The sequence below is a fragment of the Gavialis gangeticus genome, unplaced genomic scaffold (genome assembly GCF_001723915.1).
Source record: "Gavialis gangeticus isolate Ggan-Ray unplaced genomic scaffold, GavGan_comp1, whole genome shotgun sequence".
Classification (NCBI taxonomy): Eukaryota; Metazoa; Chordata; order Crocodylia; family Gavialidae; genus Gavialis; species Gavialis gangeticus.
The window spans coordinates 40,363,903-40,367,273 of record NW_017729008.1 but is presented as its reverse complement, the minus strand read 5'-3'; positions in this window follow the sequence as shown (position 1 = coordinate 40,367,273).

Sequence of the window (3,371 nt, the reverse complement as noted above, 5' to 3'; positions counted from 1 at the left end):
GTGCTCGTAAAGCCGTGCCAGGGGTCCTGCAATGACTTCAGCCAATTCCTTTAGTACTCTAGGGTGGAGATCGTCAGGACCGGCTGACTTGAATACGTCCAGTCCCTCCAGAAACTCCCTAACTAGTTTCTCACTAACCCTTGGCCTAGGTGTGCCTCCCCTGGGGCCTGAGGGGGGCCCGGGGGGCTGTTGCAGTCCCTGCTTAGGAAGATGGAGGCAAAGAAATCGTTAAATATGTTGGCTTTGTCATCTGGTATGACGACCAAATTTCCTAATGTGCAGGGGCCCCACATTACCCGGAACCTTCTTTTTACCCCCTATGTATTTAAAGAAGGACTTCTTATTGTCCTGGATCTGGGAAGCTAGTCCCAGTCCCATCTCTGCCTTGGCCTTCCTGACTGCCCTGCTGCATCCCTGAGTAACTACAGTATAGTCATCCCTGGTGATGGCCCCTCCTTTCCATTGGGTGTATGGCTCCCTTTTAGCTAGGAGACATTCCCGGATGCTTTTGGTGAGCCATGGCGGCTTGTGTGCCCTCCTGCTCCCTTTGATCCTCGTTGGGATTACCTCCCTTTGGGCTTGGAGGATCGTCTCCTTGAGGAGCGACCACTCTCCTTGGACACCTGGCTCCCCTCCCCTCTGGGACCTCAGTGCTTCCCTGACTATTCTCCTTAGCTCACTGAAGTTTGCCTTCCTAAAATCTAGGGTTGCTGCCTTGCTGCAGGCCTTTGCCACCTTGTGCTGGATGGTGAATCTAGACACACACTAACAGCAAGCCCCTTTCCAGGCTGGACTTCCCTGCCCAGCAAGGGTTTGCCAGGAGCTGTCCTTGATGTGGGACAGTTGCTGGTGAGCCCCATGCCGGGTGGGGTTTCTCTGCCCGGCAGGAGGTTTGCAAGGAAGAGTCCTGCAAGGGGGGCAACTGCCAGTGAGCCCCATGGCCCCTGTTTGGCAGGGGGCTTGCCAGCAGCTACCCCGCTTACGGTACGGTTCCCAGTCAGCCCCATGCTGAATGGGGCAGGGGGAGCATGGGTCTCACTAGCAGCTGCCCTGCCTGTGTTCCCAGCCTTTGCCCACCCCCTGGAGCAGCTCTGTGTGGTGCAGAGCTGGGAACTTCAGAGAGCGAGTCGAGGCTGGAGTACCCAGCTTTGCACCATGTAGAGCTGCTCCAGAGAGTGAGCACACTGCGCAGGCCCTGCTTCTGCTCACTCTGGAGCTCCCAGCTCCGCTCTGGGAGCTGGGATGGGGTAGAGAGCTCCCCATTTCCAGTACTGATCAGCTCCTGGCTCCTCAGGGGACTGGGAACCTGAGCAGCACCAGGACTGAGGACAGAGAGCTCCCCATCTGCTGTGGCCTCCTGCTGCCTAGGTTGACTGGGAGCAAATTTGCTCCCAGTCAGTGTCTACAAGTGTGGTACTGCACAGTAACTATTGTGCAGTTAATCTAGTATCTGTATTTACAAGTACTAGCTAACTGCGCAGTAGCCTAATTTACTGTGCAGTAAATGCCCTGCACATGTAGACTTTGATGCTTTACTGTGCAATAGATTAATCTACTGCGCAGTAAAGTGTCTTGTGTAGACACACCCAGTGAGCAAGGTTCCCTCTAAGCTGTGTGCGAGTGCAGCCCTGCACAAGAAAAAATCATGCCATGCAGTAACTTTTTAATGCTGTGCACCTGCCCCAACCTGACCACAGGCTGCTACAGGAGCAGGGAGGGACAGGCACACTGAGATACCTGCGCACTCCCAGTTAGGACTGCAGCCGCAGGCAGGCAAGTTTCACTGGGCTTGGGGGCAGGGACAGATTGAGACCCCCACAGTGCAGGAGGGAGTGCGGTACGGGCAGAGCGTGGCTCTGCTCCCTCCTGCACTGTGGAGATTGTCCCACGACCCGGCCTGGCGCAGCTGGGGGCTCATTCACCGTGAATGGGGCCCTGGCCAGGCTGGGGCAATCGGAGCCCGGTGGTTCATCCAGGGGTGTGGGTGGGCAGCTGCAGCTCCCACCACTGCACGCACTGTGGGGGAGGGGGAACACATTCCTGCCCAGCTCCTTCGCGCCATCCCCCTAGACGAGCCACTGGGCTCCGACTGCCCCATGACCCTGCCTGTCTGGGATGGGTTGTGGGGCAATCGGAGCCCGGAGGCCCCTCCCGATGCATGGCATGGGCAGCCAAGTGAGGGCATGTGGCCCAGCCCCTGATTTTTGCATGGGGCAAGGGCAGGTGGGATCTGTGCTCTGCATGCTCCCTGCCTCCGCGCCTCACTGCAGTCTTTGAAAGTGATGCTATGTGCCTTGCTGCTTGGCCCGCCCAGTGGCGGGATGCACATGGTGCTGCGCCACATTCAAAGGCTGCAGTGAGGCATGGAGGCGGGAAGCAGGCAGAGCGCATGGACCAAAGCAGTGTGCTCACGGACCGAATCGGGGCACTCATGGATAGCTACACCTTAGAGGGAACATCGCTAGGGAATGCACAAACCAACCGGATAGATGAGAGGAAGAGGAAGTAAAAAGAGCAAAATACCATAGAGAGAAGCTTTAGGTACAGAATAGCTTGCATCTTGTCTAGGCTGAAGAAATTCTTGGAGGGGTGAATGATACATGATGGACTAATATTGCCAGTATTCCTCATAACATATAATGGAATTGGAGGTTGTCCCTGAAACTGAACTCCATCAGTCTCTATCTGCAATCTCTATCTCTGCTCTCAGACCCACACTTTCTACCCATTGGGAAGCAACTCACGGCACCTGTTTTATTCTGGAGCAACCTATCTACCTTGTGGGGTTGTATCGGCCCCAGTAACCAAGGACAAATGTGCCTCTAGAGCAGTGGCACTCAACCTTTAGGAACCGTGGGCTGGAAGCATAGTGCAGGACTGGTCTGCAGGCTGGACTGGACCCTACACACCAGGATCAGGCCCTGTGCTGTCAAGTCAAGGCCCTGCAGCCCCAGACTGAGTTCCAGTGCCACCTACCTTGGCTCCATGCTGCCAGATCAGGGCCCCACGCTGATCTAGGCCCCTCAGTCCCTGGCTGTATACGCTCCGCAATGGGGGAGAACCCCCCACTGCAGAGCGCATACAGCCAGGAACTTGGGAGGGACAGACCCCCCATTGCTGAGGGGATACAGCCAGGGACGTGGAGGTCCCCTATGGAGAGGGCAGACCCCCCCCGCTCGGGGTATACAGCCACGGATATGGTGGTCCCCTATGGACGGCCCCGTCCCACAATACACTGCGGCTTCCTCAGCGGGGCGGGCACTCCGTCCTTCCCATCATACCTCGCGCCTGATCGGGGCCTGTGGAGAACTGCGCTACCCAGCCTGCCCCGCGACGCCGGGAAGAAGTTTTCGGCAAAAAAAAAAAAAAAA